At 37.4% G+C, this 14,268-nt stretch overlaps 1 protein-coding gene across 5 annotated transcripts in view; it reads right to left on the bottom strand.

Annotated features, from left to right (window-relative positions):
- ZMYND11 (zinc finger, MYND-type containing 11) overlaps window positions 1-14,268 on the bottom strand; it is a 109,891-nt gene that overhangs the window by 78,473 nt on the left and 17,150 nt on the right. The window contains exon 1 of one of the 5 annotated variants that reach the window (XM_010585660.1): window positions 5,082-5,142. The exons of the other annotated variants lie outside the window; for them this stretch is intronic. The gene's annotated coding sequence lies outside the window, so the exon portion shown is untranslated. Of the gene's footprint in view, window positions 1-5,081; window positions 5,143-14,268 lie in introns of those variants that run through there. 5 annotated transcript variants of the gene reach the window in all.

Genomic DNA, 14,268 nt, shown 5'->3' on the forward strand with positions numbered 1-14,268 from the left:
TGCTGGGAAGGCTGAAAATCTGGTTTTCAAAAGAAAAAGCATAAGCTTCATTAAAACCCCCTTTTGCACAGCAGCGTCTCCTGCTAGCCAGAGCCAGGAAAACAAGGAAACATGCAAACCTTCTTTAAAGACAAAACCCATTTATCGCCTCAACCTGCTGAAATGTTCAGTGAGGCATTTTCAACCCACAACTCTGTGTTTGTTGGGGTTTTAGTTTTCTGAAAAGAGCAGATTTCTGATGTAAAGAAAGAGTAGAACCACTAGACCAAGAATTCTTTTCCCTGCGTGCTGTGTTGCAAAACAAGAGTGTATTAAGCAACTCGAGAACAGGAAATCACACTGACAAACAAACTGATATTCTTTCCATAGCATAGTTGCTCAGAGGAGGACATTTGAAACTTCATCTCCCCAAATCAGTAAATGTTTATTCTGCTTTTGGCAAGGCTGCTGAATGCTTGTGTACTCCTAGTTCAACTGTTTTGTGATCCTTTCAGTCAAGGAGATAGTCACACCAGAGTAGATATGAACGTTGAGCTGGAAATTTTTTTAATAAAGCTCTCTCCTTCACAAAATGTTGTTTTATTGGTACCAAGATGGTTCGTGGAAATACATCAGTTCTAACTGACATGTATGTGGGAATGTATCTTGGATCCCTTCACCTCATCTGGAGTGTCCAGCAATAGCTGAACACTGTAGAAGCTCCAGCTATATAGCCGCTGTCCTACAGCGAGTCTGTTATTTTGTTAATGTAACCTCCAACATGAGATAGAGATTGGAAAACACAGATTAAATGCAGATATCTATTTCTGAGCTAATCACTCTATGCTCCCTTCACACTTGACGTGACCTACTCAGTGCAACTATTCTTCTTGTTGTGAAGCAGACATTGCAAATAGGTCAGATGAATTAAGCCCTAAAATTAACTATTTCTCTCCATGGCAGATAAAGTGAGATTAGGATGACTAGTTCATGTGGCTGGACTTAAATCACATGCACTCCACTCAGGCTGTCTTTTTTAAGCAGCGCCTACACTTACCTAGTTTAAAGTCCTGCTTGAAACTGAATTTCTCACATCTCAGCTAAGGGCTTTAGCCACCATATCACTGATTTTTCTGCTACTTTGTCTTTTTTGGATGAAAAATTTAATCAATATGTTTTCAGTTTCCATATGGGCATCTTTGACTAACTGAAGATATCTTATTTACCCCATCTGTTTAAAGTAAAAAAATGCAGTTGCGTTTTTCATTGAGAAAGGCTTAAATAACTGCATTTTTTCACTCAAAAATAAAAAATAAACAGAGAAATTTCAATTATAACCCTAGTAATATTGTTGCAATGCTAGTAAAACTACTGATTAATGGTAATATCTGATATACAGTCTAATTCTCAATGTGAATAATGTATATTTTGAATTAATTTCTTCTTGACAGATTGAGTTTTTAATTAAGAAAAAATTGCAGTGTAAGACATTTTTTCATTTTTCTTAAAAGAAGTCTGATTTTTATAAATGTGGCTATCTAGCCAGACAAAATGAAACTGCAAAAGCATAACCATAGAATTTTCTTCAATGTTTTATGACAATACCTTGATCAAGGAAAAACTGAGCTAAGAAAGAAAATTAATATCCTCACTTTTTCAGGAGGCTAACTTCACTAACTTTGACTCCTAGGTCACAAGTCTGTTTATTTCAAATCAGCAGTACCTTCCTTTAAGGTAAAGTACAAATTTTTCATCCCTTTTCATAACTTTGTGGCCTTCGTCCTCTACACCGTATCACCATTGGAACCGTCATCTCACCCTCTTGACTTTATCAGCATGCAGCTAATCAAATTTATTTGGCTAGTCTGAGTTTGATTTCTACATGCACTGCCTGCGACTTCCTCCAAACAATTTAAGTAGTGCAATAAAAGGAAGCTGCAAACATACAAGTAGTGGAAATTTTCAATAGTGATGCCCTTCTTCAACAATTTAAAATAAACACTTCCCTTTATTCACAAGAGTTCCTTCAATTTGACCTTGACTTTTATGGACTTCATGGAAAGTTATAAAATGGAATGTAAAGTAAATAAGAAAAATGTTGAAACCACAGGTACTATCTCCCTTCCCAGAGAAGCTGTACGTGGAACTATATCCCATGGGCCAGCAAGCAGTCCACCGAGGAGTCACCCTGCTCACAGGCGATGCCCCAGTCCCTTCATGGACTCCTCTTTAGCGAGAGTGCTGGAAAAGCAGTTCAAAACATTTAGGATTCATCTGACACTATAATTCAAACCTTCAGACTCAGAAGCTGTCTTTACCTCTTTCTGTGATTTATTAAGAGTTAACAGCATGTTCTTCTACCTGTTAAAACATGTTACTCTTTCCCAATTTGCTAAATAAAAAGAAACAGTATCTAAATTCCTTCCTATTGATTTTACTTACATGGGAGGAACTGACATATACTCCTCATATTGCATTTTAAATAAAATATTTTAACTTCAGCAGTTGCTATGTACAGCAAACTTCAGAAATAAAAAATTAAAGCAAAAATCAGATGTAAAATACACTTCCATTTTTATTTCAAAAGAAATTGGCTACTTCCATACATTCAGTTCTTATCTTACTACTGCTTATAAATGCAGGGGGTTTTTGCATGAACTATAAGAACTGATTTATGAAAGAGTTGAATTAAATCCCAAAGTAACATATAAAAACTGTTCAAGTTTACTTCTATTTGATGGCGGATCAGGCAATTTTGTGCTTTTGCAGCTAGCAGCACCAGCACATCACCGGGTTCTTTTGCTTCAGACCATGCTGGTGTCATTCAACACAGCAGCACAGAGAAGCAGGGCAACATTCTGTGCAAGTGTTTGATACAATATGATGACATACAGAAGACTGTATCCTATCCCTAACGATTGCTAGTAGCAATGCTTCAAAAAAATCAGACGCTACAAATACCCACAATGAACCTTACTAATTGCAGAAGGCTTTGCAGGTGACAGAGAGGAACGAGGTCTTTCCAGATGCTCACAGGTAATGCGCTTATGTCTTAAATCATGAGATTTGATTACCCTTCTCTAAGCATGCTTTGCTGCCACTGTTATTAGCCTTTATATCATCAAGCCCTTTTTGAAAATTGAACCACTACATTTAACTATGTGACCTCCACAGTGAATTCTAGAAGCTAAATGCACGCTGTCTGAAAACACTATTTATACCTTATAAAATTACAAGCTACTCTTAAATATCTGATTTCTGGATCTTGTTTTATGAAGCTCGAAACGAAGGAGAAAACAAAACAACCTGATCATTTCTTGTCTTATTTCATATTACTATATACCTCAAAACTAGTTTTTTTTATTACTTCATTTCCAAAACAAAGAGAATACATCCCCACCCCACTCCCTGTCATCTCACAGACAGGACTTTTTACTCCTCTCCATACTATTTAGTAGTCCTATGCTTTATAGGACTTTGAAAAAACTAAAATTTAAATTTTATAAGCTGAAACCATTAACTCTTTATCTCTTCTTCAGTTTTGGGGCTCTCTGTTATGGTTGCCAACTGCAAACAACACTTTAATCCAAACCCCTCCACTAGGACCACTGAAGAATGAAAAGAAGTTCCAGAGCTGGTTTTTTCCCCTTCAGCTATTCTCTTTAAGAGTTACGGATTTTTCTTTACTCTTTGAAGACATCTGTATGAAATTACCCACACAACAGTAATCCTAACAAAACCAAGATTTATTAAAACAAAGAGAAAATGGAATTAAAACAACATAAATTGTTTGCTTAACATAGCTGAATTTACAGTTCTCGTAAGTTAAATTAGATAAGGCATAAACCAGATAAGCTTGACTTCAGATAAAAAAGAAAAAATGAATCCTGTAGTTTATCCTTTGAAATTAAATATCCTTTCTGACCACACCAGTCAGCCTGTCAATGCCGCTTGCTGCTTGGAGACCAACAATTCCCTCTTTTGTCTCCCACAGATATGCTTCATAAACCCTGGTTCAGGTTTCCTAAACACTTTTCCATAGACAAAAAAATGGGCTTTGGTAAACAGTTTCAGCCTCCATCTCTGAAGAGCTACACCACTGAGGAAACGAAAAACCTTAATTATGATTTATGACTGCCTTTTCAAGGTTTATGACCCAGCTCAAATATTGCCTTTTGCTAACCATCTTGGCTGGCTCTATCTAGGTTTTGGCTAGACCCATGGGCAAACCTCACCTAAAGTCGTTCCTTTTCTCTTCCACTTGTCACAAGCAATGAGTTATACACAAGGGCTAAGGCTCGCTCCTACAATCAGCTACGTCTCAAAACAGAGTCCAACGGACTTTTGGAAAAAATCAATCCTGGCTGATGTCTCAAATGACAGATTGTTCTTTGTTTCTGCCTTTATAGGTTTTAGGACTCAAATATACATAGTTTTTGCTTGAGTACACTATGTCATTTAGCGGGTGGTATTTCCCTGATATAAGAAGAGTATGACTCTTGGACAGCTATAATAAAAACTGATCTGTAATAGAAACTTTTGCCACTTTGGAAGTATAATGAAAATGGCAAACTTGTTCATTCTCATATGCAACTGTGGATGCAAGCATGCTAGCAAAAATGGCTTAGATAAGCAGAAATTCTTTCTGTTAAGCAAATAAAATAAAGACAAACTGAAAACAGTCCCACGGAACAGCCTCCACACTGGGACATGTACCAATATGGATGTACCAGAAGAATGAGGAGAGCAGTGGTGAACAGACCTGTACCCCATGTTATTAACTCAGTGGAACTCTTCTCATCCTAGAGCATCATCTAAGCAATTCTCAACCCTTTATTCTCCAGCCTCTCCAATAAATTTGAAATGAGAAAAAACCCAAACAACCCAGACAAGAAACCCTGAAGGCATGAAAGTAATGAAGATATTATTACAGAGCTACTTAACAATATCCACATAGGTTTGTCTGATGCGATACAGTCCAGCACTAAACCAGGACTACTGTAGGCAGGCAGGCAAGAAAAGGAAGTAATCATGACTCAAAATCAGATTCCTGTAGAAGAAGGTTAGCTTGTGACTCCCAGAGCTGGAACTATGTCACGTACCATTTTTTGATATAACAGGATGCTTGGAAGAAACCCTTCAGCAGCAGGAATTCAGGGTGCGGCTGCAGTTAGGTTCCCTAAAGCCAAAAGCAAATGAACTGTGATCTGAGATCTGTTCAATAGAACATTATTTTTTTTTTTTTTTTAATTATGAAATCATACATAGGACAGTCTTTCCAAGCTCCAGATCAAGTTAATTTCATTCATTAGAGGCACACAGAGTTACTCAAACATTCAATTAAAATAACCTTACAGAACTGTATTTAAATTGTATCATCACTCTGACAAAATCCAAAGCAAAACATAAAATAAAGGTCAAACTAGAGAACACTATGGAACAAGTTAATACCCATGAAAAATGAGCACAAGAAAAATAAAACTATTCCCCAGTGAAAAATGGTAGCAGAGGATGTGAGAAGGGACGTTATTCCTCTCCTTTATTGCTGCTCATCTAACAGAAGAAAAGCCAGAGAAAAGGAACTTCAACATTTGTAATGGGAAGAGAAAGACAACTCTGCCTTACCACGTAACAAGGAAAGAAAGAGTTAGAAAAGAAGGTGCATGACCAAAATAGGACCTCACTGCTTGCACATCTCTCTCTCAAGCCCTAGGACAAACAAACCCTGCTATAGGTGATTTTATGGGGTTTTTTTGTTTAGTTTAGTTTAGTTTGTTCGGCAGTTTCTTACAAGGAAATCATTTTGTAATTGACTTAAGGCAAGGATTCCTTCTTAAAAACAACCAGAAAAAAATCTTAATGCTTTGGTAATCTCTGTCTTAATCCTCTCTATACATATCATTGGAAAAGACTTCAAAAACTGATTAATCCAAAGATAATTATACTCAACTGTTCTCCAAAGAGGAATAAAAATGTATTGGAACTCAGCTAATACACATCTTCCTTAAAGAAATAAATTAATTAAATATTGTTTCAAAATGCTTTCAGATGCATATATTGATAGCATCAATAAAAGTTAATGAATCTGACCTAAAAATCTCTAGTAGTTTCCTTTCAAAAGAAAGTTTTTCTTAATTTTATAGAGTTTCTGCACACATTTGAGATGAGTCCAAGAATCTACCAACGAGTTTAATTATTTCTAATGTAGAAATGTTTGGATAGCGTGCCTGTATCTGTGAGGAGAAGGGAATGGCTCTCCTTGGTTTTACAGGAAAAATATGTAATATATTAGCCATAAATTAGCACGATACTTTGAGTAGTAACCATGAAAAATCAACCTTGATACAAAATTGGAATTATTCAGAAATATATTAATTTTAGATCCTGACCTTCTGGCTACCACTGCAGCAGAACACAATTAACACTCTTCTGAGGCTCCCACACTGTATATTCAAAGAGGTTTTTTATGACTAAGTGATACATGAAATGATACAAGGGAACTCTTTGAAGTACTGCACACTAACAAAACACTGAAAAACAGTATCTGTCGTGTTTGCACACAAATATTCTGCATAAGCAATGCCGAGCTAAACACACTACCAGGATAGATTTTCTTTACAGGTCGTGAATTTGGACAAACATTATTGGCTCTACATTAAAAAATATGACAACATGACGGAAGTCTGTTAGCAAAGTAGTGTTTTAGAATCAAGGTTTGTCTTCAGTGAGGACAGAGCGTATTTTAAAGACTCATTAGAATGCTAGTGGCAGAAAGGTAGGTGGAGTTTTGATAGTTACCACTACTTGAAGTGGATCCTAGTACAGTGGGAGTTGGGGCCACATTTTGGGGGTATGTAAGTATGTACATATGCTGCTGAACATGCTGAGATTTTTTTTTTTTTTAAAAGCCCAAGTCATTTTAATTTTAATAACGGAATTACCCTATTGCCAAATACCCAACAAAGTGATTAACAATTGTGAGCGTGCACCTAGGTTCTGTACAAGCATTTATGGATGGCTGTAGGAAAACCAACAGATGTACAACTCAAAACAAATATTTGTGAAGTCTCTGGATTAGTATTTGCAATCATTTATCTGAGTTAAAATAGGAGCTTTCAATATTGGGGTTATAAAGGTGTGATTCACCACAGCACCTGACTACAACGTGGTTTACCTGGGATTCGGAGAACCCTCAGCAGCACCCTCCATGGCAAGGAGATGTTCCCCACCACACTGGAGCAGCTGATGGACAGCCCAGGCTAGGGAGTGCTCAGCTGCCCTGCTGGAGCGCTGCCACTTACGTGAATAATCAAGTATTTATTCTAACATGGTTCAAACCCTCAAATCCTAGATAGCTGCACACCTCCAAAGGTAAGAAACCTGGTGCCTGTGTGCCTTGCTTATCCACTAAATGCAAAAGCTTAAGATCCTACCAGGCAAGAGAAACTAACTCTCCTGTACATTATAAAAACCTGCAGTGAAAATACATTCATCGCTGTGGTACTGTCCATTGGTTGGCACCTGGAATTGCATTTTTCCTCATCCCTAAGTAAGGAAGAACTAAAATTACAGTGTTTTTTATTTTTATTTTTACTGAGTAAAGAAAGCAAAACTTATAAAAACAGATATTTGTAAAAACCATACATGTTTCAATTTTCAGAAAAGAATCTGGAGAAGGGAAATTATGTACTACATTTTCTTAATACATTATGCCTCTAGTGACCTTCAGCTCTGATGAAAACTGGCACCACTCATTTTTTTAATTACTAACACAAAGCTCTGGATTAGTTAAAGAGCTTATCAACTCTTCAATACTTCAAATACGTTGTTAAAGGCAAAAATGTAAATGGCCTTCATTCATAATATTTTCAACGCAAAAGGTGACAATTCTCACGACGGCACTGTAAGAAAGCAGTGAAAACAGCATACGGTGGTTTTGAATTACACCAGGACAGAAACTGGCACGTCCAAACCAGTCTGAGAGGGAAGGAGAGGGTTGCGAGACGCCTACCACCACTAGACAAGAGCATAAAGACAAATACAAAAAGAAAAGCTCTTATTCACACATGCCTGGCAAAGGAAAGGCCTCACAAGGACAGGGCCTAAGGTGGAGAGCGCTCCTCGGGCAGGTCCCCGTCAGAGGGGGGGTGCAAAATGCTCCCACTGGAGACAGGATGGCGTGACTGTCCTCACAAACCAGCATGATGATGGGAATGGTAACAGGAGCCGCACACAGGTAGAAACTGGCAGAAGAAATATTCTATGGAATGACTCAGGCTAATTCCAAGAGAAAACGTTATCCTCCACTGCTGTATCAGGCAGCTCATGCCCACAAGCTGATTCCACTGCAAAATCCCACAGCTCAAACCCTAAACGGATGCATTTGGCCAATACACTCAGTACTGGATTTGCCATAGGATACAGAGCTAGCTCTAAATTACAAAGTATCATCCAAAACCCAGGAAAATATTTACTTTCCAAAGCTCATAGACAACCCTTCAAGAAAAGATACTAAGACTGGATGACTGAGTAACTCGTTTTCTCTAGTGTAGTTCCTAGTACCCTAAAGAAGTTGGATTCTTTTTGTCAGCCCTTCCAAAGAACTTCAAAACCCTGCCCACAATGTAAAGCAGGGGGAGTTGAGTCCGTGAAAGGTTAAAGGGCTTGCCTAAGATCTGTAAATAGCAAAGACAAATCTCCAAGCTCCATCTCTCCTCCTGTTCTTCCCTTACTCCACCGTCATGAATCAGATATAATCCTGCACCACAGCTTTAACCCAGGGATTACAGAAATTATTTTAAAAGACTGAATATGGAAAAAATACATAAATCAAAAGTTCTGGCATGAATTCTAAATAATTTGATTTTAAGAAAAGTAGGGGTTTGGTTCAATTCTCAGCTCCAGTTACATTCTCTCTCCTAAAAAAAATCAAGAAACTCATTTGAAACCAAGATGAATAAACACTCTTTTCAGTAGAGCAGCAAATCAGGTAGATGGAGATCTTAAAGATAAGTGTTCAAAGTTTCACATCTCATCACTGCCTACAGCCCTCCAGTCTCAATCCTGACAACAGTCAACAGCTTTTATGAATAAGCATGTTCTGGAAGAGACGCTGGACTATGTGGCTGGATAAACAGGCAGATAAGATGGTAGAGAAATACAAAATGTCAAACATCCATTTACCACAGGTATCAGCCTGGGAGCTTGCAGTAATGTTTATGCAGATAAGAAAAAAGATCAAAAAGAAGGCTATGCAAGTAGTTTGGTTCTATCATTTATTACAAGATTTTGGCTTTGTAAATATAAATCAAATACAAATGTACAGCACTGCCAAGGAAATAAATTATATTTGATATCTATACATTAATATATTCCACTAAACCAGACTAAGGAACAAATCTAGTCATAATTCAGTCAAGAATCTGTACAGAACCATACTATTAAATTTCTATGGTATGTGAAGAACAAAACTAGTTTAAGCAATACAGTTCTTCAAATCATATCAAAAGCAAAATGAGTGCAAACTCATAAAGCAACGTTACTAATTTATCATTGTTACAGCTTAAGAACGTAGCCACAAATTGCTTCTCCCTCATGTAGTATCTTTGAATCACTCAATCTGAAAAAAAAAAAATTTAAAAAATCCAAAGTGTATTACAAAGAGACTGCACTTTTATAGCAAAGGAGGTAGCAGACGGTGAAACAAGAAATAATATAATGGCACGAAGAATTATATGCATTTTGCATTGGACTTATCATTTATATGATAAACACATAAGTGTACAGAAAAGTTGAGACACTCGATTTTTTTCTCTTGAAGGAAAAAAACGTTTGGTATAGCGTAACTAGTTGGAAGACACATGGATTTTTTAGTAATTCCAAAAGGAACTGAAGTAGACAGTAACAGCTAAAATGTAACTCACACTACAAAATGCCTCCCTAAAAATTTTGGGATGTTACAAGGTGCAGATCTACTTTAATTACAAATAGATTAAAGATATTCAGAATCTTACATACCAGGCACATTATCACTACAAAAATTTGGAGATTACATTCAGCTTTGCCCTTCCTGGATCTCATCCAGGCAGAGCAGTGGACTTCATCGTTTTTTCTCTTTTAATTAAAAGAAGTCAGATTTCTCCTTGTTAGATATTTTTCTGCAAGTCTTTATTTTCAAAAAAGAACAAGGGAGACATCAGGGGACTTAATTTCCTTCAGGTAACCCATCACATTGATACAATTTTTGTACCCTTACTTCTACGATGCCTCCAACATTCATGACCTGCTCGCTGCTGTTCTACTTAGCCATAGGATCCGAGTACTTCTCTGCTGACTTCAGTTATTTTAGTCATTTTCCCACACTAAGAGCCTCTTCAGTTGTCCAGCTGATTTGCTATAAATTTTCATGGATTATAGGCCACCTCCCTGACATCCTCCCCATTCCTTGTCATATCTTGTTTCCTGCAATCGTGGGAAAGAGATACTGGACATTTCATCTGTGCTCTGCCTGATTTTCTTGGTGGTCCTTACTTCCTTTTATTTCCCATTTGCCAGCACCTCAAAAAGCCCAAAGATTTTCTAAAAAGCAGTACCAATGAATAAATTACAAATATTTTTTTAAATCACCCCAAAACTGCTTTGAAAGTTTAGTGCATAAAGTGAACAAAAAAATATTAATTATGAGGAATAAAAAAATAAACTGACGTGTTTTTAATTGGCCACAGCTAGCGGCTGGAAGAAAGCAAGCAATAGAAGTACATATTGGAAAGCAAATTTGATTATTTAAAAATGTAATACTTCTTTTTATTGGGAGTGTTTTAGCTGCTGTTTCAAGTAAGCTTCATGAGGAAATGTGAAAATATATTGTCTCCATTTATTAATTTTTTTCAAAAATCACTATTTTTTAATAAATTGCAATCTTAAGAAAGTTTTCTTCTCAGTCTACTTTTTCTTGTTGTTTTTCTTTAGAAAAGGAAAAGCTTGTGTAAAATCCGTGCAACTATTTTTTGAGAAAGAATTAAAAAAGACTGCTTGACCTGATAAGCACTCTGGAAGAATCCGCTAAAAGTCTAAGAAATAGAAAAGCTGAGCTGCAGGAAGATTGCACTGACTATTTTGGTACTAAGTCTCCTGTCTCGTGTACCACTCCTATCTGTTTTAAGCAGAAATGACAATGCATGGCCAGTTGCTGACAGCCAGCTTCAACAGTAATTGCAAATAAATTTGTTTAAGAAGGTCTGTCCTGCAGGTATGTCCAAGTTCAATTGCTGGCAGTGCTACACCAGGAAAGTTTCTTAACCTCAGTTAAAAAAAGGTATCATATCTATATTCTTTAGCAGTTCATAAATTGTTTTCATTTTTGTAAAATGGGAAAAACCCCAACATATACATTCTGATTACAGTACTCTCTAGTCATTCTTGATAGATGAGTATTCAGATTCAATGAGTGAACACTGAAGAAACTATTCCTGTTTAATTACACTCAAGAAAGAAATCCAAGAGGGTGTTTCCAACTGTAGGTCTCATGTTCTATAGCACAAGCACCCTCTGTGCTGAAGTCTGAAATCTGACAATTTCTATAAGAACAACAATAGTCAGTTCTCTAAAAAGCTGAGGGCAGTTCCAGATTTTATCACAGTGAATGCCTCAGCTCGCTGATGACAACAGAACTCCTGATGTCATGGCAAAAAGTAAAGCATAGGCTATGAGCAAATATAAACTGAAATACATTTCAGTCTTCCCAAAGAAGAGACATTCACTCTGAATGAAGAAATAGTAGTAGAGTACTGGTAAGAGAATTGGTAGCAAGATTTGCTGTCTCTTGGTGACGATTTTAAGGAATATTTTTCTCCTGAGGAAGATGATGCTAATTCTCATGACATTCTTTCACAAGTTATTAGCAGTTTCTCAATTTCAAAATAACATTCATTTAGTTACTAAGTACAAAATTTGCTACCTTTAATGTAGTACTTTTTTAAAAACTAATCGGAAACTCATAGTAGCGTTTTTCATTATTTCTATGGCTTAAGCACCATTTCATTTCCTGCTACTGCAGGGGTACCATCAATTTGAAGTTCCAGCCATTTTTATAGAGCTATTAAACAATTTAGTGTATTAGATCTGCTTGCCTTTTACTTTTGCACTTGCCTTCATTTTTATCAAAACCACTTTCTTTCCATCCATTGCTCCCCCCAAAAGAACATGCGCTTTTCTTACTTCTTTTTTTCTATTCTTCTAGTGCTAAAAGTATTGGCATATTATCTTCATCTGCTTCTGGTCCTAGAAGCAGACCTGTCCTCAGAATAAAATCAAAGTGTTTGCCTTAGCAACTGTTCCCCTCTAATTTATATTCCAAATGCCTTGTAATGTAGCAAAGTGCTGATACTGCTATTTTACAGGGGTGAAATCATGCCATAGAGAAGTATATTCAGAATCTGTTACAAGCCCGAAAGTGAGACAGCATGACTGGCAAATAATTTCTGAAACCTGATGAGTTATTCTCACCTGCTCTGTACAGAGCTGCTGAAGCCAGTGGTGGCCAACGCACAGCTCCTGAACCACTCCTGGCTCAAAATACTTCAGGTGTGGTTCCCACGAGACTGCCAATCATGTATCTGGCAGCAGAGCCACGCTGATGCAGCAGGGCCTGAATAAATTCAAACTATTGAATTTGGAAGAAACAGGTCAACATGGGTTGCTGAAGCAAATATCACCCTAGCATTCAATGCTGAGACAAGTCCCAACCCGCATTTTGGGAGCCCTCAGCTCTCCAAAGCATATGGTATGGGGGTTTTGGCTCTTATTCATATAAGAATGTTAGTGTGTAATCTATAGGGTGAGTAAGTTTGGCCATACTTGCCCTATAGAGTAAACACTGAAAAGCAGCCATGACACAACATGCATACAATATAGACATCATGATGGGTTCTTCCATCTGAAATACTAATGATTAGAAACGACAGCCTAGCTTCCAATCTGCACTTACTCAGACTGGCTGTATCCAGTCATCCGCTTTTTACTCTCCTCCATAGCCACCTCCTTCTAAACACATTTATAGAGAACCATATAACCATATATAAGAACCATAGGGACTGATCAAAGACACATTTACCGAATTCCTTCAGTATGACATGAAGCTACTAAAATACATGGGATACTCATGGGCTAGAGATGAAGAAGGTAACATAGGTAACAGCATAGTTTCAGCCTCTCTATTGGAACACTAGAGAAATGTCAACATCTAATTCACAGCAAATCTAAATCCTAGCTTCTTAATATAAGCAGACTGTAAATAAGAGTAATAAGGATTAGATATTTTTACTGACTCAGCAAACAGACCTTCATGTTTCAACCAATTCCCTTCCCATCTAACAATCTGTAAGGCCCACAAATATCGGTTCTTTCTCTAAATCAAGCTCTGACCAGAAAGACTGAGTATCCTATTAGGAATCTTGAGAATCTTTTACTTTGAAGACAACATGAAGTATCCTGGGTCTTCCCTGGGGAGCCTTTTTGTTGTGCCCAAGAGAAAGAATCCTGAGGAGAAATGTGTCCTAGCTTGGGGGCTCTCAAGGTAGGTGTTCGCTAATTGAATCCTTGCAGGGAATGGTCTCTAGCCTTTGGGATCAGGAACAAACCTCAGCTGAGCAAGTTACAGGAATGAATTTAAGGAAGAGAGACCACATGCCTGTTCTCCTGCCAGAAAAGTTTACTGTAATCCACTCTAAGTGATGGGGTAGAGAAAAGCAAACAAGCTGGGCCAAGAGCTCCTGTAGTACCTATAGCGCACACATCCAACATTGCCCAGTGTCCCTCCTCTACAGGCAATTTTGAGAAAGCAAGGAGAGAAGAGTGGTAAGTAGTCCATAGTGAGTAGCAGCCGGATAAGGTTACTAGTGTTCTTTCTGTAAGCCATCGTGGCTGAGGATCTTGTACCCTTGTACATTTTTATGCTCACAGCACTTTGTAAGATTTATTTTTCAATTTTTTCATTTTACAGTTGGGGAACCAATACAGAAAAAGCTTGTTTGGAAGGCCCAGCGGAGGTACCCAACTTCAGCATCACAATTACCAGGGTGTGCAATTTCAGAAGTCTGACTAGTGGTTTTTAGCCTCTGCCCCCAGCGAAATCAAAAAAATTATATCCAACAACTAACACTATCCAGGCTATTCTGCTGTGAATAGTCCTGGGCATCTCCAGTTAGCTTACAGCTCAATGCATTATTTTGGTGACTTTATGCAAAACAGAAATAGTCCCCATCACAAATTTCTACTATAGACAAAAATAAC

Source organism: Haliaeetus leucocephalus, unplaced genomic scaffold (assembly GCF_000737465.1).
Source record: "Haliaeetus leucocephalus isolate CR32 unplaced genomic scaffold, Haliaeetus_leucocephalus-4.0 Scaffold0, whole genome shotgun sequence".
Lineage (NCBI taxonomy): Eukaryota > Metazoa > Chordata > Aves > Accipitriformes > Accipitridae > Haliaeetus > Haliaeetus leucocephalus.